The sequence below is a fragment of the Pristiophorus japonicus genome, chromosome 27, assembly GCF_044704955.1.
Source record: "Pristiophorus japonicus isolate sPriJap1 chromosome 27, sPriJap1.hap1, whole genome shotgun sequence".
NCBI classification, from domain to species: Eukaryota; Metazoa; Chordata; class Chondrichthyes; family Pristiophoridae; genus Pristiophorus; species Pristiophorus japonicus.
In genome coordinates, this window is record NC_092003.1 from 12,832,985 (window position 1) to 12,856,089 (window position 23,105).

The 23,105-nt window shown below is 49.4% G+C and overlaps 2 pseudogenes; both read right to left on the reverse strand.

Annotated features, from left to right (window-relative positions):
• Nucleotides 1-22,531: 22,531 nt before the first annotated feature.
• Nucleotides 22,532-22,733, reverse strand: LOC139239533 (U2 spliceosomal RNA; annotated as a pseudogene).
• A 131-nt stretch (nucleotides 22,734-22,864) lies between these two features.
• Nucleotides 22,865-23,098, reverse strand: LOC139239540 (U2 spliceosomal RNA; annotated as a pseudogene).
• Nucleotides 23,099-23,105: the final 7 nt, after the last annotated feature.

Consider the following 23,105-nt stretch of genomic DNA (forward strand, 5'->3'; position numbering starts at 1 on the left):
GAGTGATACCGACTGAGCCAAGCTGAAACTAGGCTGGGACCATAGAATCATAGAAATTTACAGGGCAGAAGGAGGCCATTTTGGCCCATCGTGTCCGCGCCGGCCGACAAAGAGCCGCACGGTCCTCAGTCAGCAGCCCTGAAGGTTACATATAAACCTGTGAACAATGAACAATGGCGGAAAGTTAAAGAGCACCCGGCCCAACCAGTCCGCCCCACACAACTGCAACACCCCTTACACTGAAACATTCATCACTCCACCCCAACCGGAGCCATGTGATCTCCTGGGAGAGGCAAAAACCAGATAAAAACCCAGGCCAATTGGGGAAAAATACCTGGGAAAATTCCTCTCCGACCCATCCAGGCGATCGAAACTAGTCCAGGAGATCACCCTGGCGGTATTCGAGACCCTGCAGTACTTACCATTATATCTGCTCCGGCCAACAAGAGGTTATCCAGTCTAATCCCAATTACCAGCTCTAGGTCCGTAACCCTGCAGGTTACTGCACTTTAAGTGCCCATCCAACCTTCTCTTAAGAGTGGTGAGGGTTTCTGTATCCACCACTCTTCCAGGCAGCGAGTTCCAGATCCCCACAACCCTCTGTGTAAGAAAGCCCCCCCTCAAATCTCCTCGAAATCTTCCACCAACCACTTTAAAACTATGTCCCCTCATAATAGACCCCTCCACCAATGGAAATAGCCCCTTACTATCCATTATGTCCAGTCCCCTCAATATTTTGTACACCTCAATGAGGTCTCCTCTCAACCTCCTCTGTTCCAATGAGAACAAACACAGCCTATCCAATCTGTCCTCATAACTAAGATTCTCCATTCCAGGCAGCATCCTCGTAAATCTCCTCTGCAGCCTCTCTGGTACAATCATGTCCTTCCGATAATACGCTGACCACAACTGCACGCAGTACTCCAGCTGTGACCTAACTCGTGTTTTATACAGTTCTAGCATAACTTCCCTGCTGTTATTTTCTCTGCCTCGGCTAAGAAAGTAAAGCATTCCATATGCCTTTTTAACCATCTTACCTACCTGCTACCTTTAAGGATCTGTGGAAACACACATCAAGGTCCCTCTGCTCCTCCACACCTCTCAGTACCCTCCCATTTATTGTGTATTCCCTTGCCTTGTTGCCCCTCTCCAAATGCATTACCTCACACTTTTCCGGAATGAATTCCATATTCCACGTTCCTGCCCGACTGACCAGTGCATCGATATCTTCCTGCAGTCTAAAGCTTTCCTCCTCACTGTCAACCACACAGCCAATTATTGTATCATCTGCAAACTTCTTTATCAGACCCCCGACATTTAAGTCTAAATCATTTATACTACAAAAAGTAAGGGAGCGAGTACTGAGCCCTGCGGAACCCCACTGGAAACAGCCTTCCAGTCGCACAAACACCCCATCAACCATTACCCTTTGCTTCCTGCCACTGAGCCAATTTTGGATCCAATTTGCCCCTCTCCCTTGGGTCCCATGGACTTTACATTTTTGATCGGCCTGCCATGGAGGACCTTGTCAAAAGCCTTGCTAAAATCCATGTAGACCACATCAAACACACTGCCCTCATCGACCCTCCTTGTTACCTCCTCAGAGAAAAAGATACGAGGCTATGCAATGGTCAGGGGGCTTCAAGTCAGTCCTGAGCCGACAGCCAGGCAAACTGGGTGTGGACTGATGCACGTTCCATTCCCCCAGCCCACCCCTCACCCTCCTGCTTGTCCATCTGCCCCAGGCCACTCACTCACCAGTGCTCCTTCAGTCAGCTCCCGGCAGCTTCGATGGACTGGTGGAACTTACCGGATCTTTTATAGCTTAATGAGCATGGGCCCTCCCTCCCACCCCCTCCAACCCCATTCAGTCGACTGACCAATGGAGAGTTGCAAACACAGAAGGTGGTCACAGCATTGGACACCGGGGAAACAAACAGCCAGGCCGTTCAAAAGTTGCATCATCATTTACAAAAATTGCGCAGCCATCTTCCTCATTTTTTTAACTGCACTTTCTCCACATTCCTTTGGACTCCTGCTCCTTGTGTCAGTGACACAGGGTCCCCTCAGAGTTCACCACAGAAGCCAGCGATAGATGGACTTTGCGCGATCAATTTTGCCTCAGGAGCACCAAAAATAAAAGTAACATTTGGTTTTATGAAACAAACAACTCGCATTTCTACAGTTCATTTCAGACCTCCGGACGTCCCAAAGTGCTTCACAGCCAGTACTGCCCCTCTGACAGTGCGGCACTCCCTCTGTACTGTCCCTCCGACAGTGCGGCTCTCCCTCAGTACTGTCCCTCCGACAGTGCGACGCTCTCTCAGTACTGCCCCTCCGACAGTGCGGCGTTCCCTCAGAACTGCCCCTCCGACAGTGCGACGCTCTCTCAGTACTGCCCCTCCGACAGTGCCGCGTTCCCTCAGTACTGCCCCTCCGACAGTGCGGCGCTCCCTCAGTACTGCCCCTCCGACAGGATGGCTCTCCCTCAGTATTGCCACTCCGATAGTGCAGCGCTCCCTCAGTACTGCCCCTCCGACAGGATGGCTCTCCCTCAGTATTGCCACTCCGATAGTGCAGCGCTCCCTCAGTATTGCCCCGCCGACAGTGTGGCATTCCCTCAGTACTGCCCCTCCCACAGTGCAATGCTCCCTCAGTACTGCCCCTCCGACAGTGCGGCACTCGCTCAGTACTGCCCCTCCCACAGTGCGACGCTCCCTCAATACTGCCCCTCCGACAGTGAGACACTCCCTCAGTCATGCCCCTCCGACAGTGCGGCTCTCCCTCAGTACTGCCCCTCCGACAGTGCGACGCTCCCTCAGTACTGCCCCTCCGACAGCGCGACGCTCCCTCAGTACTGCCCCGCCGACAGTGCAGCGTTCCCTCAGTACTGCCCCACCCACAGTGCGGCTCTCCCTCAGTACTGCCCCTCCGACAGTGCGGCTCTCCCTCAGTACTGCCCCTCCGACAGTGCGACGCTCCCTCAGTACTGCCCCGCCGACAGTGCAGCGTTCCCTCAGTACTGCCCCTCCGACAATGCTGCCTCTGATGTTTCGACAATGTGCCCCTAGTCCTAGAATACCCAACAAGTGGAAACGTTTCTCTCTATATTCCCGATCTGTTCCCCTTAATATCCTGAAAACGTTCATCAGATCACCCCTCATCCTTCTAAATTGCAGGGAATACAATCCTAGTTTGTGTAATCTCTCCGCGCAACTTAACCCTTGGACTCCGGATAGCATTCATAGAAATCGTAGAAATGTACAGCACGGAAGGAGGCCATTTTGGCCCAACATGTCCGTGCCGACCGACAAACAGCTACCCAGCCTAATCCCACTTTCCAGCTCCTGGTCCGTAGCCCTGTTGGTTACGGCACTTCGAGTGCACATCCAAGCACTTTAAATGTGGTGAGGGTTTCTGCCTCTACCACCCTTTCAGGCAGTGAGTTCCAGACCCACACCATCCTCTGGGTGAAAACATTTCCCCTCAAATCACCTCTAAACCCCCGACCAATTACTGTAAATCTGTGCTCCCTGGTTGTTGACCCCTCTCTTAAGGGAAATGGGTCCCTCCTATCCACTCTATCCAGGCCCCTCATAATGTTATACACCTCAACCTCCTCTGTTCCAAGGAAAACATTCTGCTAAACCTACGCTGCACGCCCTCCGAGGCCAATATATCCTTTCTGTAATGTGGTGCCCAGAACTGCTCACAGTACTCCAGGAGTGGTCTAACCAGGGTTTTGTACAGCTGCAGCATAACTTCTACCCCCTTGTAATCTAGTCCTCTATATAAAAGGCCAGCATTCCATTAGCCTTTTTGTTTACCTTCGGTAGTTGGCCATGACATTTTAATGTTCAATGTGTTATATAACGGTGCGGTCATGTGTTACCGCTGTGGATTGTTCCAGGCAATGGCCCAACGCTGCTCGGCAGGAGCTGGTTGGAGAAAATCAGATACAACTGGAATGACATAAAGGCATTGTCATTGGAGGAATATATATGTGCCCAAGTATTGAGCAAGTTCCCTTCACTGTTCGAACCAGGTATCGGCAACTTCACGGGAGACAAGGTGCAGATCCACGTGAACTCAAATGCAAGACCTGTCCATCATAAAGCTCGGGCAGTGCCACATATGATGAGGGAGAAGGTCGAAATTGAACTGGACAGACTCCAGCGTGAAAGGATCATATCACTGGTCGAATTTAATGAATGGGCCAGACCCATTGTTCCGGTACCCGTTACCCGTATCAGTACCCGTTACCAAAGACTGATGACTTGTTTGCGACGCTAGCCGGAGGGAAGTCGGTCACAAAACTGGACTTCACGTCGGCCTATATGACACAGGAGTTGGTCGAGGTGTCGAAGAGACTTACGTGCATTAACATGCACAAAGGACTGTTTATTTACCACAGGTGTCCTTTCGGAATTCGCTCAGCTGCAGCAATATTCCAAAGGAACATGGAAAGTCTACTGAAGTCCATTCCCAGAACTGTCGTGGTCCAAGATGACATCCTGATCATCGGTCGTGACTCCAAGGAACATTTGAACAACCTGGAAGAGATTTCACTGCGTTTGGACAGAGTGGGACTCAGACTTAAACACTCGAAGTGCGTCTTCATGGCACCGGAGGTCGAATCCCTCGGTAGGAAAATCGCCGCTGATGGCATCAGACCGACTGGTGTGAAAACCAAGGCCATCAAGAATGCACCCAAGCCGCAGAATGTGATGGAGCTGTGTTCGTTCCTGGGTCGACTCAACTACTTTGGTAACTTCCGACCTAAGTTGAGCACCTTACTAGAAGCACTGCACATGCTATTGAGAAAAGGCGACAACTGGGTGTGGGGTGCATCGCAAGACAGAGCTTTCGAGAAAGCCACCAATCTGCTTTGTTCGAACAAGTGCGGGTACATTATGACCCATGTAAACATTTAGTTTTGGCCTGTGACGCATCATCATATGGAATTGGTTGCGTACTCCAACAAGCCAATGAGTCGCGGAAACTTCAACCTGTCGTGTGTGCATCCAAAAGTTTTTCGAAAGCAGAAAGAGCCTACAGCACGGTAGAAAAAGAAGCTTTAGCGTGTGTGTACAGTGTAAAAAGATGCATCAATACCTGTCCAGTCTGACATTCAAATTAGAGACTGATCACAAGCCGCTCATTTCATTGTTTTCCAAGAGCAAAGGTATCAATACCAACGCTTCATCCCGCATCCAAAGATGGGCGCTGACATTATCTGACTATGATTATGTCATTCGTCACAGACCTGGCACAGAGAATTGTGCCGATGCTTTGAGGCGGTTGCCGTTGCCCACACCGGAGGTGGAAACACCACAACCGGTGGATCTAATGTTAATCATGGATGCTTTGAGAGTGAAGGAACCCTTGTCACTGCTCAACAAAGTTAAGACCTGGACCAGCCAGGACCCTATTTTATCGGTGGTAAAGGGTTGCATCCTCAAAGCGGATTGGTCTGCCATACCTAAGCAAATGTGCGAGAAGGCCAAACCGTACATTTGTTGCGAAGACGAACTGTCTATTCAAGCAGATTGCATAATGTGGGGCAATCGCGTTGTAATGCCCAAGAAAGGGAGAGAGAAGTTCATGCGTGAGTTACACAGCACACATCCTGGGATAGTGATGATGAAGGCCATCGCCAGGTCTCATGTATGGTGGCCAGGAATTGATTCTGAGATGGAAGCATGCGTGCATCAGTGCAACACTTGCATACAGCTCAGCAAAGCACCAGCGGAATCGCCGCTAAGTCTGTGATCGTGGCCATCCAAACCTTGGTCCAGGATCCATCTAGATTTTGCAGGTCCCTTCCAGGGCTAGATGTTTTTAGTGGTGGTGGATGCTTATTCGAAGTGGATAGAATGCATAATCATGTCATCCAGCATGTCGTCGGCAACCATAGAGAATCTCAATGTCATGTTCGCGACACATGGTCTGCCTGACATGGTGGTGAGCGACAATGGGTCGTGCTTCACCAGTCAGGAGTTTCAGGAGTTTGTGAAACATGTAAGGTCAGCACCGTTCAAGCTTGCATCCAACAGGCAAGCTGAACGTGCAGTACAAATTATCAAGCAAAGCATGAGGAGAGTAACCCAAGGGTCACTGCAGACCCGCTTGTCCTGCATACTGCTGAGTTACAGGAGAAGACCCCACACACTCACAGGGGTCTCGCCTGCTGAACTCATGATGAAAAGAGGTCTTAAATCCAAGCTATCTCTGGTACACCTGGATTTAAATAATCATATTGAATACAGAAGACAAAGTCAACAACGGTCCCATGATCGCACAACTGTGTCACGCGAGATTTCTCTTAATGATCCTGTATATGTGTTGAACTATGGTCAGGGTCCCAAATGGATCGCTGGTACAGTCATGGCCAAGGAGGGCAACAGAGTATTTGCTATTAAGCTCAAGAATGGGCAAACTTGCAGGAAACACATGGATCAGACACAGCTGAGGCACACAGACGAGCCAGAACAGTGGGACGAAGAAACCATCGACGACCAACCAACCTACCAGCAGTCTTCAGCGGACTCAAGGGTCATCAGTGACCCGGAATTTCCATCACGGACCTGTTTAATAAAAATAGACTTGCAATTTCTGGCATGGCCACTGACACCCGCAACAAGTCAGTCATCCAGCCATCAGCCACAACAGACCCCGCACACTCACCCAAGGCTGGAATCGAACTGAGACAATCAACCCGGGAGTGCAAAGCAGCAAACCGTCTCAACCTGTGAAAGACTGTGATAAGATCTCAGAGCGGTTTAGTGTCATGTATGTACATTCTGCTTGTAGCCACCAGATGGCGTCATTGTTGGAGACCACGGAGCAGCACGCACATGGTGCTGCTCAGGTATAAAAGGCCAGCCATTTTGAGAGTCAGGCGCTTTGGGCCTAAATAAAGCAGAGCCAAGGTTGTACCTTGCTTAGTTAAACAGTGCATACTTAACAGGAGTAAAGAACTGAAAGTGCTCACATGAAGAGACTCTCTGCAAAGGATTTGATGTAGACAAATATGGTGTATAAAGGATCACCGTTTTCAACAGAATTTCAGCAGCCTTGAAAGATACCGAAACCGAAAGCCATTCATTAATAAAGTCTATTTTTTATTGGTTCATGGGATGTGGCCGTCCCTGGCGAGGCCAGCGTTTATTGCCATTCCCTAATTGCCCTCGAGAAGGTGGCAGTGAGCCACCTCGGCTAGTCCTGGAGCAAGTCTTCAGCACGATAGCCGGGATGCTGTCGGGGGCAGTAGCCTTTGCTGTATCCAGTGCGCTCAGCCGTTTCTTGATCGTCTGGTCCACGTATTCCACCATCAAGTGTCTCGTGCTTACTCGGAACCGTGTTGTTGGGAACCAGAGGAGGAAGGAGGTGGAACGCTAACGGCTGCCACAATGCAACTCATTGGCTGACACAGCGGTGTCAATGGACACACTGCTTCTTGACTCAAGTGTTCCAGGGCTTGAACATCTACACTCAGAGTATGAGCTCGTGGGCAGCAAAAGAATAAAAAGTACCCTGCCAACTTCAGATAACATGCAGCTTAAACATGGGCCTGATTGTTTTTCAACTAAGATCTCACTGGAGCCATGCTGCACCCGATCAGATTGTCAGTTTGCTGGTTGCTATGAGAGGAAGTCATTTTAACAAAGTCATGCTGAGTCGGAATAAAATGGCTCCATTGTCTTTCTCAGAGATCCTTGTGAACCAGCAAGCATGTAGAAGAGGAATAATTTTAACCTGTAGTGCTGTCTATTTCTGCATTGATGTCTTTCTGAATCGGACTCTGTCAGTAACCAAGCCTGTCTCTATAGGCCCCATTTACACAGTGTCTCATTGGATGGACTGGGTCAGTCTGCCTTCAGGCCCCACATACACGATGTCGCCAGAGCTGTGCAGTGTCGGCCATGGCTCAGTGTGTTGTGTATCTGTAAAGCATGCACTCCCATGTTCCGCCACCAGGGAGCTCAATCCCCTGAAGTCCCAAGGGATCCCAGCATCTCTTGGGAGCACTGTAGATAAGCCGGCCCCTCAGGCCTGTTCCTCACTCTGGAGTGTCTTATTAAAGACTGAGGTCACTGTTACTTTAACTTCACTGTGTGCAGCCTCATCTGTATTAGGAGCACAATAACTGGCGACGAGAATTTGAATCCAACGCAAAGGTGCAGCAAACTGTGGGCATCCTGGAGAAGTTTTCGGAGGGTGAGGACTGGGAAGCCTATGTCGAATGGCTAGGCCAGTACTTTGTAGCCAACGAGTTGGACGGCGAAGGAAGCGCTGCAAAAAGGAGAGCGGTCCTCCTCACAGTCTGTGGGGCACTGACCTACAGCCTCATGAAGAATCTTCTGGCTCCAGTGAAACCCACAGATAAGTCGTATGAGGAGCTGTGTACACTGGTTCGCGAGCATCTTAACCCGAGGGAGAGCGCGCTGATGGCGAGGTATCGGTTCTACACGTGACAGCGATCTGAAGGTCAGGAAGTGGCGATCTACGACGCTGAGCAAAGGTGACTCGCAGGACAATGTGAGTTTGATGGCTACCTGGAGCAAATGCTCAAAAACTGTTTTGTACTGGTCATTGGCCATGAAACCATCCGACAAAAACTTTTGACTGTAGAGACACCGCCTCTCGGTAAGGCCCTTGGATAGCACAGGCGTTTCTGTCCACCAGTGATAACACCAAACAAATCTCTCAGCACACAAGTGCTAGCAATGTTCATAAATTAACTGGAACTGTGTTTGCGAGCAGAAATGTACAGGGCATAACCCACGAGTCTGCAACTGCCAGCAGGCCTCAGGTGACCCAGATGACTCAGAGTCCCCAACAAAGGATGAATACAAGGCAATTCACACCTTGGTGGCGTTGTGGATGTTTCCATTCAGCCTATTCATGCTGCTTCAAAGGGCATGTTTGCAAGAGCTGTGGAACAATGGGGCACCTCCAACGAGCTTGCAAGCTCTGCAAAACCTGCTAACCACCACGTGGCAGAGGAAGATCGGTCCATGGTGGATCAAAGCAATTTCGAGCCTCCGAGAAAGGAGGCAGATGCTGAAGTACACGGGGTGCACACATTTTTGACGAAATGTCCACATATAATGCTAAACGTAAAATTGAATGGCTTACCCATTGCCATGGAACTGCATACTGGCGCTAGCTAATCCATCAAGAGTAAAAAAATGTTTGCGAGACTGTGGTGCAACAAAGCATTCAGACGAGCATTGAGCCCCATCCACATGAAACTGAGAACTACACCAAAGAGCTTATCACTTTCCTGGGCAGCACCATGGTCAAGGTCACCTACGAGGGCACCTTGCACAAACTGCCACTCTGGATTGTCCCCACACTGCTTGGAAGGAGCTTGCTGGGCAAAATCCGCTGGAACTGGGAGGACATCCAAGCGCTATCACATGTCGATAAGGCCTCATATATCCAGGTTCTCAACAAATTTCCTTCCCTTTTTGAGCCAGGCTTTGGAAACTTTTCCGGGGCGAAGGTCCGGATCCACTTCGTCCCAGAGGCACGGCCCATTCACCACAAGGCGTGAGTGGTACCTCAGATGATGAGGGAGAGAGTGGAAATCGAGCTGGACAGGCTGCAATGCAAGGGCATCATCCCCTCAGTGGAATTCAGCGAGTGGGCCAGCCCGATTGTTCCAGTACTGAAAAGTGATGGCACGGTCAGGATTTGCGGCGATTATAAAGTAACTGTTAATCGTTTCTCGCTGCAGGACCAATACCCGCTACCTAAGGCAGACGACCTATTTGCGATGCTTGCAGGAGGCAAGACGTTCACCAAGCTCGACCTGACTTTGGCCTACATGACGCAAGAGCTGGAGGAGTCTTCGAAGGGCCTCACCTGCATCAACACGCACAAGGGACTGTCCATCTACAACAGATGCCCATTTGAAATTCGGTCGGCTGCAGCGATCTTCCAGAGAAACATGGAGAGCCTACACAAGTCGGTACCACACACGGTGGTCTTTCAGGGCGACATATTGGTCACGGGTCGGGACACCGCCGAGCACCTACAAAACCTGGAGGAGGATCTCCAGCGACTGGATTGCGTAGGGCTGCGGCTGAAGAGGTCGAAATGCGTCTTCATGGCAACAGAAGTGGAGTTTTTGGGGAGAAAGAACGCGGCGGATGGCATTCGGCCCACAGACGCCAAGACAGAGTCTATCAGGAATGCGCCCAGGCCACAGAACGTCACGGAGCTGCGGTCGTTCCTGGGACTCCTCAACTATTTTGGTAACTTCCTACCGGGGTTAAGCACCCTTTTAGAGCTCCTACATGTGTTATTGCACAAAGGTGAGAACCGGGTATGGGGAAAAAAACAAGTAATTGCTTTTGAGAAAGCCAGAAACATTTTATGCTCCAACAAGTTGCTTGTATTGTATAACCCGTGTAAAAGACTTGTGCTAGCATGTGACGCGTCGTCGTACGGAGTCGGGTGTGTATTACAACAAGCTAATGTTGCGGGGAAGTTACAACCTGTCGGCTATGCTTCCAGGAGCTTGTCTAAGGCTGAGAGGGCCGACAGCATGATTGAGAAAGAGGTATAAGTGTGTGTGTGTTCGGGGTAAAGAAAATGCATCAGTACCTGTTGGGCCTCAAATTTGAGCTGGAAACCGATCACAAGCCCCTCACATCCCTGTTCGCTGAAAACAAGGGGATACATACGAATGCCTCAGCCCGCATACAAAGTTGGGCACTCGCACTATCAGCGTGTAACTATACCATCCACTACAGGCCAGGCAACGAGAACTGTGCGGATGCTCTCAGTTGTCTACCATTGCCCACTACGGGCTGGAAATGGTGCAGCCTGCAAACTTGTTGATGGTGGCGCAGCCCGCAGACTTGTTGATGGTCATGGAAGCATTTGAAAATGATAAATCACCTGTCACGGCCCACCAGATTAGGACTTGGACCAGCCAAGATCCTCTGCTGTCCCGAGTAAAAAACTATGTACTGCATGGGAGCTGGGCCAGTATCCCCGTTGAAATGCATGAGCTAATCAAGCCGTTCCAGCGGCGAAAGGACGAGATGTCCATTCAGGCAGACTGCCTGTTGTGGGGTAACCGCGTTGTGCTACCAAAAAATGGCAGGAAGACGTTCATCTCGTATCTCCACAGCATACACCTGGGTTTAGTAATGCTGAAAGCGATAGCCAGATCCCACGTGTGGTGGCCCGGTATCGACTCTGACTTAGAGTCCTGTGTATGGCAATGCAGTGTGTGTGCTCACTTGAGCAACGCGCCCAGAGAGGCACCACTATGTTTGTGGTCCTGGCCCTCCAGACCATGGTCAAGGATCCATGTCGATTATGTGGGCCCGTTTCTCGGTAAGATGTTCCTGGTGGTGGTGGATGCTTTTTCAAAATGGATTGAATGTGAAATAATGTCGGGAAGCACCGCCACCGCCACCATTGAAAGCCTGAGGGCCATGTTTGCCACCCACGGCCTGCCTGACATACTGGTCAGTGACAACGGGCCATGTTTCAACAGTGCCGAATTTAAAGAATTCATGACCTGCAATGGGATCAAACATGTCACCTCGGCCCCGTTTAAACCAGCCTCCAATGGGCAGGCAGAGTGGGCAGTACAAACAATCAAACAGAGCCTTAAACGAGTCACAGAGGGCTCACTCCAAACCCGCCTGTCCCGAGTACTGCTCAGCTACCGCACGAGACCCCACTCGCTCACAGGGGTGCCCCCGGCTGAGCTTCTCATGAAAAGGACACTTAAAACCAGACTCTCGCTGGTTCACCCCAACCTGCATGATCACGGAGAGAGCAGGCGGCAGCAATAAAATGTAAATGATGGTCGCGCCACTGTGTCACGGGAAATTGATCTGAATGACCCTGTGTATGTGCGAAACTATGGACATGGGCCCAAGTGGATCGCGGGCACAGTGATAGCTAAAGAAGGGAATAGGGTGTTTGTAGTCAAACGAGACAATGGACAAATTTGCAGAAAGCACCTGGGCCAAACAAGGCTGTGGTTCACAGACTGCCCTGAACAACCCACCTTTTTCGAGCCCACAACATACACCCAAAGGATCAACGACACCACGCCGGACCAGGAAATCGAACCCATCACGCCCAACAGCCCAGCAAGGCCAGGCTCACCCAGCCCTGCAGGACACACTGCTTCTTGACTCAAGTGTTCCAGGGCTTGAACATCTACACTCAGAGTATGAGCTCGTGGGCAGAAAAAGAATAAAAAGTACCCTGCCAACTTCAGATAACATGCAACTTAAACATGTGCCTGATTGTTTTTCCACTAAGATGAAGGTTTGCTCGATCTCACTGGAGCCATGCTGCACCCTATCAGATTGTCAGTTTGCTGGTTGCTATGAGAGGAAGTCATTTTAACAAAGTCATGCTGAGTTGGAATAAAATGGCTCCATTAACTTTCTCAGAGATCCTTGTAAACCAGCAAGCATGCAGAAGAGGAATAATTTTAACCTATAGTGCTGTCTATTTCTGCATTGATGTCTTTCTGAATCGGACTCTGTCAGTAACCAAGTCTGTCTCTATAGGCTCCATTTACACAGTGTCTCATTGGATGGACTGGGTCAGTCTGCCTTCAGGCCCCACATACACGATGTCGCCAGAGCTGTTCAGTGTCAGCCATGGCTCAGTGTGTTGTGTATTTGTAAAGCATGCACTCCCATGTTCCGCCACCAGGGAGCTCAATCCCCTGAAGTCCCAAGGGATCCCAGCATCTCTTGGGAGCACTGTATATAAGCCGGCCCCTCAGGCCTGTTCCTCACTCTGGAGTGTCTTATTAAAGACTGAGGTCACTGTTACTTTAACTTCCCTGTGTGCAGCCTCATCTGTATTAGGAGCACAATAACTGGCGACGAGAATTCGAATCCAACGCAAAGGTGCAGTAAATTGTGGGCATCCTGGAGAAGTTTTCGGAGGGTGAGGACTGGGAAGCCTATGTCGAATGGCTAGGCCAGTACTTTGTAGCCAACAAGTTGGACGGAGAAGGAAGCGCTGCAAAAAGGAGAGCGGTCCTCCTCACAGTCTGCGGGGCACCGACCTACAGCCTCATGAAGAATCTTCTGGCTCCGGTGAAACCCACAGATAAGTCATATGTGGAACTGTGTACACTGGTTCACGAGCATCTTAACTATCGGAGGGACAGTACTGAGGGAGTGTTGTACTATCAGAGGGGAAGTACTGAGGGAATGCCGCACTGTCGGAGGGGAAGTACCGAGGGAGTGTTGCACTATCGGAGGTGCCGTCTTTTGTATGAGACATTGAACCAAGAGCCCCGCCTCCCCTCAGAGATGGATCTTAATGATCCAAGGACACTATTGGAAGAAGAGCAGGGGAGTTCTCTCCAGTGTCCTGGGTCAATATTTATCCTTCAACCAACTTCACTAAAACAGAGGATCTGGTTATTATCACTTTGCTGTGTGTGGGAGCTTGCTGTGCACAAATTGGCTGCCGCGTTTCCCACATTACAACAGTGACCACACTCCAAAAGTACTTCAGTGGCTGTGAAGCGCTTTGGGACGTCCGGTGGTCATGAAAGGCGCTATAGAAATGCAAGCCTTTCTTTCCTTCTTACTTGCCTCCTTTCCTGCCTTCCCTCCCCAAGGGTGTGCAGGGTGGAAGCCAGACCAAATACGGTGGAAGCGGAGAGCTGTGCGTGGAGAAGTGCCCATGGAGCGGGGCAACCGTGACACGTTCAAGGACACAGAGCGGAGAGGGAGGCGAGAGATGGGGGGTCGATGGAGCGCTTGAGCGTGCGTTCCTGATTGTCATGTTGATCAGGAAGTTGGGATTCAGACCCAGGGAGGACTCAGAGACTGTTGGGGGGGAAACCCCTTTGTGTTGGTTTTTAAATACAGCCCGACCCGGCAGTGAAGGCCATCTCTCTCTCTCGCTGTTTGGGTGAATTAAGAGGAGCTGAATGGCCCCCCTCATCCATGGTGGGTTATGAGGATAAGGGAAAAACTCATCAACCTCGATGGACGGTGGGGGGGAGGTAGAGAGAGAGGGAGAGTGAGAGGGGGGGTAGGGAGAGAGAGAGAGAGAGAGAGAGAGAGACAGAGAGAAGGGGGAGGGAGAGCGATAGGGAGAGAGAGAGGCGACGAGGGGGAGAGAGAGAGAGGGGGGCAGAGAGAGAGAGAGGGAGGGAGGGAGTGAGGGAGGGAGGGAGAGACAGCGGGAGGATGGGAGAAAGGGTGGGAGAGGGGGCGAGATAGAGGGAGGAAGGGAGCGAGAGAGACGGGGGGTGGGAGAGAGGGAGGGAGCGAGAGAGAGAGATGGGGAAAGGGAGAGGGGGGGGAAAGATAGAGAGTGGGTGGGAGAGAGAGAGGGGGGAGGGAGAAATGGAGGGAGGGAGAGACCATGAAGGGAGAGAGATAGAGGGAGGGAGAGAAAGAGGAGGGAGAGATCAAGGGGGCAGAGATAGAGATAGAGAGGAGGAAGAGGGAGGGAGTGAGAGGAGAAGAGAGAAAATGAGAGAGAGAATGAGAGGGAGAATGAGAGGGAGAGTTTAGCGGTTCGGTTCAGCGAGGTGTAGAGTATTGGGGTTGATGAAGTGAGTGCAGGAAGTGTTAATTGAAGACAGGAAAGTGGGAGCATGATGTGGTGAATAGTCATTTTACAGAGTGATTTCGGGGAAGGGGGAAATTCCTGACCTCAAAGGGCGACGATTATTTGGAATAAGCTGCAAGTTGTGGAAGTGAGGGTGGATGGGATTGGGGGAGTGTATAAAGGCAGTCGGATGGCGGGGTGGGTGATTGGGGTACCAGAGGGAGGCTCTCTGTTTGTTGCCCCATCCCATTCCAACCAGAAATGATATCCCACATCACCCCATCCATAAAGACTTGCATTTCTATAGCGCCTTTCACAACCACAGGATGGCCAAAGTGCTTCACAGCCAATGAAGTACCTTTGCAGTGTAGTCACTGTTGTAATGTGGGAAACGCATCAGCCAATTTGCGCACAGCAAGCTCCCACAAACAGCAATATGATAATGACCATATCATCTGTTTTGGTGAGGTTGGTTGAGGGTTAAATATTGGCCCCAGGACACCGGGGAGAACTCCCTTGCTCTTCTTCCAATAGTGCCCTGGGATCTTTAAGATCCATCTGAGAGGGCAGTCAGGGCCCTGGGTTCAACGTCTCATCCAAAAGACGGCCCCTCCGACAGTGCGGCGCTCCCTCACTTCTGCCCCTCCGACAGTGCGGGGCTCCCTCAGTACTGCCCCTCCGACAGTGTGGCACTCCCTCAGTGCAGCCTCTCCAACAGTGCTGTGCTCCCTCAGTCCTGCCCCTCTGACACTGCTCTGCTCCCTCAGTTCTGCCCCTCGGACAGTGTGGCGCTCCCTCAGTACTGCCCAGGGAGTGTTGGCCTGGATCAAGTGTCTGGAGTGGGTCTTGAACCCACGATCTTCTGACTGAGAGGCACCAGAGATACCCACTGAACCACAGCCGTCACTGAACAGCTCCGGCGACATCGTGTATGTGGGGCCTGAAGGCAGACTGACCCAGTCCATCCAATGAGACACTGTGTAAATGGGGCCTATAGAGACAGGCTTGATTACTGACAGAGTCCGATTCAGAAAGACATAAATGCAGAAATAGACAGCACTACATTTTGCAATTGGCTCGGATAGATTGGCGAATGATACTTCAGGGGTTGACAGTGGATGGGCAATGGCAGACATTTAGGGACCGCATGGATGAACTACAATTGTACATCCCTGTCTGGTGTAAAAATAAAAAAGGGAAGGTGGCTCAACCGTGGCTATCAAGGGAAATCAGGGATAGTATTGAAGCCAAGGAAGTGGCATACAAATTGGCCAGAAATAGCAGCGAACCCGGGGATTGGGAGAAATTTAGAACTCAGCAGAGGAGGACAAAGGGTTTGCTTAGGGAAGGGAAAATAAAGTACGAGAGGAAGCTTGCAGGGAACATTAAGATGGACTGCAAAAGCTTCTATAGATATGCAAATAGAAAAAGATTAGTAAAGACAAACGTAGGTCCCCTGCAGTCAGAATCAGGGGAAGTCATAACGGGGAACAAAGAAATGGCAGACCAATTGAACAAGTTCTTTGGTTCAGTATTCACAAAGGAGGACACAAGCAACCTTCCGGATATAAAAGGAGTCAGAGGTTCTCGTAAGAAGGAGGAACTGAGGGAAATCCTTATTAGTCAGGAAATTGTGTTGGGGAAATTGATGGGATTGAAGGCCGATAAATCCCCAGGGTCTGATGGACTGCATCCCAGAGTACTTAAGGAGGTGGCCTTGGAAATAGCGGATGCATTGACAATCAATTTCCAACATTCTATCGACTCTGGATCAGTTCCTATCGAGTGGAGGGTAGCCAATGTAACCCCACTTTTTAAAAAAGGAGGGAGAGAGAAAACAGGGAATTATAGACCGGTCAGCCTGACATCGGTAGTGGATAAAATGATGGAACAATTATTAAGGATGTCATAGCAGCGCATTTGGAAAGAGGTGACATGATAGATCCAAGTCAGCATGGATTTGTGAAAGGGAAATCATGCTTGACAAATCTTCTGGAATTTTTTGTGGATGTTTCCAGGAGAGTGGACAAGGGAGAACCAGTTGATGTGGTGTATTTGGACTTTCAGAAGGCTTTCGACAAGGTCCCACACAAGAGATTAATGTGCAAAGTTAAAGCACATGGGATTGGGGGTAGTGCGCTGACGTGGATTGAGAACTGGTTGGCAGACAGGAAGCAAAGAGTAGGAGTAAATGGGTACTTTTCAGAATGGCAGGCAGTGACTAGTGGGGTACCGCAAGGTTCTGTGCTGGGGCCCCAGCTGTTTACATTGTACATTAATGATTTAGACGAGGGGATTCAATGTCGTATCTCTAAATTTGCGGATGACACTAAGTTGGGTGGCAGTGTGAGCTGCGAGGAGGATGCTATGAGGCTGCAGAGTGACTTGGATAGGTTAGGTGAGTGGGCAAATACATGGCAGATGAACTATAATGTGGATAAATGTGAGGTTATCCACTTTGGTTCTAAAAACAGAGAAACAGACTATTATCTGAATGGTGACAGATTAGGAAAAGGGGAGGTGCAACGAGACTTGGGTGTCATGGTACATCAGTCATTGAAGGTTGGCATGCAGGTACAGCAGGCGGTTAAGAAAGCAAATGGCACGTTGGCCTTCATAGCGAGGGGATTTGAGTACAGGGGCAGGGAGGTGTTACTACAGTTCTACAGGGCCTTGGTGAGGCCACACCTGGAGTACAGCGTACAGTTTTGGTCTCCTAACTTGAGGAAGGACATTTTTGCTGTTGAGGGAGTACAGCGAAGGATCACCAGACTGATTCCCGGGATGGCGGGACTGATATATCAAGAAAGATTGGATCAATTGGGTTTGTATTTACTGGAGTTCAGAAGAATGAGAGGGGATCTCATAGAAACGTTTAAAATTCTGACGGGTTTAGACAGGTTAGATGCAGGAAGAATGTTCCCAATGTTGGGGAAGTCCAGAACCAGGGGACACAGTCTAAGGATAAGGGGTAAGCCATTTAGGACCGAGATGAGGAGAAATTTCTTCACCCAGAGAGTGGTGAACCTGTGGAATTGTCTACAACAGAAAGTTGTTGAGGCCAATTCACGAAATATATTCAAAAAGGAATTATATGTCGTCCTTTGTTGTAGGCATTAGGCACCTGCTGAATATATCAAAACCTAGGGCAACGGCACCTGTAGCATAAGGTTAGAACTACACCTGTAGTATAAGGTTAGAACTAAATATGTAACTCTAATACCATAAAATGGCTACCCGTGAGGCCTCAAGGGATTTCTTTTAGCTGAAATGGACCGCATTCCTGGAAACTGATAATTGTTGTTTCCCACACACAGGAATAACAAGCAAATTCTGCAGATGTCTCTAATCATTCAGGCCTCCAAAGGAGAATGTTCTGGTGGATGTAAGAACAATACGACTCTGCAACAGGATTAAGATAAGGAGGCTACCCAAGGACAGTAAGATAAGGGGGGCCTGGACTATGTCTCCGGATACATGAGTTGTTCCTAGCAACACACTCCTTAGCAACACATCTCTTTGCAACACATCTCTTAGCAACACATGAGCCACTTTATGTTTAGAAACTAAGTCTATCTATTGGTCTGGTTGAATTCATAATCGATATGATTGGATAGTATCCAGCCGAAATAGGTTGATGTAACTGCAGTAAAAACTGTTGTACAACATATAAAGATCCATTAAACCCTTTGTTCTGCGGAGAGAAGTGCCTGGATCCAGTCCTGAGGCTTCCTCCCCGCTGGCATTAATAAAGGCCGCATTGGCGTTGGAACCAAATATGAGTGTTGAGTGATCCTTCTGATAAAACACTAACACTAACACCTTACTACTAGGGGGAACAAGGGGTATGGTGAGAAAGCAGGAATGCGGTACTGAAGTTGCATGTTCAGCCATGAACTCATTGAATGGCGGTGCAGGCTCGAGGGGTCGAATGGCGTTCTCCAGCACCTATTTTCGATGTTTCTATGTTACTATGTCTACAGTTTAAAATAATTCCTCTTCTCCATGCTTGCTGGTTTGCAAGGATCTCTGAGAAAGATAATGGAGCCATTTTATTCCGACTCAGCATGACTTTGTTAAAATGACTTCCTCTCATAGCAACCAGCAAACCGACAATCTGATAGGGTGCAGCATGGCTCCAGTGAGATCTAGCTAACCTTCATCTTAGTTGAAAAACAGTCAGGCCCATGTTTAAGCTGCATATTTTCTGAAGTTGGCAGGGTACTTTTTAATCTTTTGCTGCCCACGAGCTCATACTCTGAGTGTAGATGTTCAAGCCCTGGAACACTTGAGTCAAGAAGCAGTGTGTCCATTGACACCGCTGTGTCAGCCAATGAGTTGCATTGTGGCAGCCGTTAGCGTTCCACCTCCTTCCTCCTCTGGTTCCCAACAACACGGTTCCGAGTAAGCACGAGACACTTGATGGTGGAATACGTGGACCAGACGATCAAGAAACGGCTGAGCGCACTGGATACAGCAAAGGCTACTGCCCCCGACAGCATCCCGGCTATCGTGCTGAAGACTTGCTCCAGGACTAGCCGAGGTGGCTCACTGCCACCTTCTCGAGGGCAATTAGGGAATGGCAATAAACGCTGGCCTCACCAGGGACGGCCACATCCCACGAACCAATCAAAAATAGACTTTATTAATGACCGACTTTCGGTTTCTGTATCTTTCAAGCCCGCTGAAGTTCTGTTGAAAACCGTGATCCTTTATACACGATATTTTCTACATCAAATATTTTGCAGACAGTCTCTTCATGTAAACACTTTTAGTTGTTTACACCAAAGCTAGTTTCCTCAAAGAAGACTTTTAAAAAATTCATTGCAGGATCTGGGCATCGCTGGCAAGGCCAGCATTTATTACCCATCCCTAATCACCCTTGAGAAGATGGTGAGCCGCCTTCTTGAACCGCTGCAGTCCTTGTGGTGAAGTTACTCCCTCAACTTCCATCTTAGTTGAAAAACCTGCATGTTATCTGAAGTTGGCAGGGAGGGAGGGAGTTCCAGGATTCCAGCAACGATGAAGGAACGGCGATATATTTCCAAGTCAGGATGGTGTGGGACTCGGAGGGGAACGTGGAGGTGGTGGTGTTCCCATGAGCCTGCTGCCTTTGTCCTGCTAGGTGGTAGAGGTCGCGGGTTTGGGAGGTGCTGTTGAAGGAGCCTTGGCGAGTTGCTGCAGTGCATCTTGTAGATGGTACACACTGCAGCCAGGGGGCACCGGTGGTGGAGGGAGTGAGTGTTGAAGGTGGTGGATGGGGTGCCGATCAAACGGGCTGCTTTGTCCTGGATGGTGTCGAGCTTCTTGAGTGTTATTGGACTTCCACTCATCCAGGCAAGTGGAGAGTGTTCCGTCACACTCCTGACTTGTGCCTTGTAGATGGTGGAAAGGCTTTGGAGAGTCAGGAGGTGAGACACTCATCGCAAAATACACAGCCTCTGCCCTGCTCTTGTAGCCACAGTATTTATGTGCCTGGTACAGATACGTTTGTGGTCAATGGTGACCCCCAGGATGTTGATGGTGGTGGATTCGTTGAATATCAAGGGGAGATGGTTAGACTCTCGCTTGTTGGAGATGGTCATTGCCTGACACTTGTGTGGTGCGAATGTTACTTGCCACATACCAGGCCAAGCCTAAATGTCGTCCAGGTCTTGCTGCATGCTGGCATGGACTGCTTCATTTTCTGTGAATGGAACTGAACACTGAGCAGTCATCAGTGAACATTCCCACTTCTGACCTAATGATGGAGGGAAGGTCTTTGATGAAGCAGCTGAAGATGGTTGGGTCCAGGACCCTGCCCTGAGGAAGATTAATGAAAAGATTCGTGAAAACAAACGTAGGTCCCTTGCAGTCAGATTCAGGTGAACTTATCATGGGGAGCAAAGAATTGGCGGACCAGTTAAACAAATATATTGATTCTGTTTTCACGAAGGAAGACACAAATAACCTTCCAGAAATACTAGGGGACTGAGTGTCTTGTGAAAAGGAGGAACTGAAGGATATCCTTATAAATTGGAAAATTGTGTTCAGGAAATTGATGGGATTGAAGGCCGATAAATCTCTGGGGCCTGATAGTCTGCTTCCCAGAGTACTTCAGGAAATGGCCCTCGCAATAGTGGATGCATTAGTGATCATTTTCCAACAGTCTACCGACTCTGGATCAGTTCCTATGGACTGGAGGGTAGCTAATGTAACAGCACTTTTTAAAAAGGGAGGGAGAGAGAAAGCGGGTAATTATCGACCGGTTAGCCTGACATCAGTAGTGGGGAAAATGTTGGAATCAATTATTAAAGATGAAATAGCAGCGCATTTGGAAAGCAGTGACAGGATCTGTCCAAGTCAACATGGATTTATGAAAGGGACATCATACTTGACAAATCTTCTGGAATTTTTTTGAGGATGTAACTAGTAGAGTGGACAAGGGACAACCAGTGCATGTGGTCTATTTGGACTTTCAAAAGGATTTTGACAAGGTCCCACACAAGAGATTGGTGTGCAAAATCAAAGCACATGGTATTGGGGGTAATGTACTGACGTGGATAGAGAACTGGTTGGCAGACAGGAAGCAGAAAGTCTGGATAAACGGTTCCTTTTCAGAATGGCAGGCAGTGACTAGTGGAGTGGCGCAGGACTCAGTGCTGGGACCCCAGCTCTTTAGAATATACATTAATGATTTAGATGAAGGACTTGAGTGTAATATCTTTTAGTTTGCAGATGAAAGTAAACTGAGTGGCAGTGTCAGCTGTGAGGAGGACGCTAAAAGGCTGCAGGGTGACTCAGACAGATTAGGTGAGTGGGCAAATGCATGGAAGATGCAGTATAATGTGGATAAATGTGAGGTTATCTACTTTGGGGGCAAAGACACAAAGGCAGAATATTATCTGAATGGCGGCAGATTAGGAAAGGGGAGGTGCAACGAAAGCTGTGTGTCATGGTTCATTATTCATTGAAAGTTGGCATGCAGGTACAGCAGGCGGTGAAGAAGGCAAATGGTATGTTGGCCTTCATAGCTAGGTGATTTGAGTATAGGAGCAGGGAGGTCTTACTGCAATTGTACAGGGCCTTGGTGAGGCCTCACCTGGAATATTGTGTTCCGTTTTGGTCTCCTAATCTGAGGAAGGACGTTCTTGCTATTGAGGGAGTGCAGCGAAGGTTCACCAGACTGATTCCCGGGATGGCAGGACTGACATATGAGGAGAAACTGGATCAACTGGGCCTTTATACACTGCAGTTTAGAAGGATGAGAGGGCATCTCATAGAAACATATAAGATCCTGACGGGACTGGACAAGTTAGAGGCGAGGAGAATGTTCTCGATGATGGGGATGTCCAGAACCAGGGGACACAGTGTTAGGATAAGGGGTAGGCCATTTAGGACTGAGATGAGGAGAAACTTCTTCACTCAGAGAGTTGTTAACCTGTGGAATTCCCTATCGCAGAGAGTTGTTGATGCCAGTTTATTGGATATATTCAAGAGGGAGTTCGATATGGCCCTTACGGCTAAAGGGATCAAGAGGTATGGAGAGAAAGCAGGAAAGGGTTACTGAGGGAATGATCAGCCATGATCTTATTGGATGGTAGTGCAGGCTCGAGGGTGCGAATGGCCCACTCCTGCACCTATTTTCTGTGTTTCTATGTTTCTATGAACTCTTGCCGCAATGTCCTGGGGCCGTGACGATTGACCTCCAACCACCACAACCAACTTCCTGAACAGACATCTTAAACCCTTTGAAGAACAGACTTTATTAACCGTTACCTTTCCATACTATAGTTAATGGATCCCCCGACCTGTTTATTACCCTCGCCCTACGTTACACTTTAATCACTGATTTTTTTTTTTTTTTTTTTAATTCGTTGCCAATCTTTCCAATTCTTTGTCAAATCACAAACGCCAGAGGTCACCTTGCACACATCAAGGATCACTCTGCGCCAATGCTCTTAGCCAAAAGGCCTAGAGCCACTGCACCGTTCCTGGAAGTACTGCAATACCAGGTTCGTGCCATGGAGGTGGATGGGTCAAGCCCCCCACCCACCTCCTGTTTCCAAAAAAGCAAGCATATACCTTCCTGATCCAGGGAGAACCACCCGGAGGTCATGGTGGCTACTCCCCTGTCAGGTCAGTTACGCATGATCTTAGCCAAAAGGCCGAGAAGCGATTTAATCACTGATTTTTTTTTTTGAAATTCGTAGCCAATCGTTCCAATTCTTTGTCAAATCACAAACGCCAGAGGTCACCTTGCACATGCCAAGGATCACTCTGCGCCAATGCTCTTAGCCAAAAGGCCTAGAGCCACTGCACCGTTCCTGGAAGTACTGCAATACCAGGTTCGTGCCATGGAGGTGGATGGGTCAAGCCACCCCACACACCTCCGTGGAAGTGGATGGGTCAAGCCACCCCACCCACCTCCTGTTTCCAAAAAAGCAAGCATATACCTTCCTGACCAGGGAGAAACCACCCGGAGGTCATGGTGGCTGGTCAGGTCAGTTACGCATGATCTTAGCCAAAAGGCCGAGAGCGCTGAGGCCAAG